Genomic DNA, 232 nt, shown 5'->3' on the forward strand with positions numbered 1-232 from the left:
TCCAAGACCTCATTGATTTTTGGATGGGTACCAGCAGCTGGGCTCCGACTGAAAGCAGCCCAAGAAATTTTCAAAAAACCTTTGATGCCCCGGCTGGAGTAATAATGATCTAGATGAAGGGTAAATTCCTCCTTTTCCCAGAAATCATAGACTTAGAGAATAGTTTGGGTTGGAAAGGACCTTAAAGATCATCTCGTTCCACCCCCCTGCCCTGGGCAGGGACACCTCCCCC

This window comes from Charadrius vociferus, unplaced genomic scaffold (assembly GCF_000708025.1).
Source record: "Charadrius vociferus isolate BGI_N301 unplaced genomic scaffold, ASM70802v2 scaffold825, whole genome shotgun sequence".
Taxonomy (NCBI): domain Eukaryota; kingdom Metazoa; phylum Chordata; class Aves; order Charadriiformes; family Charadriidae; genus Charadrius; species Charadrius vociferus.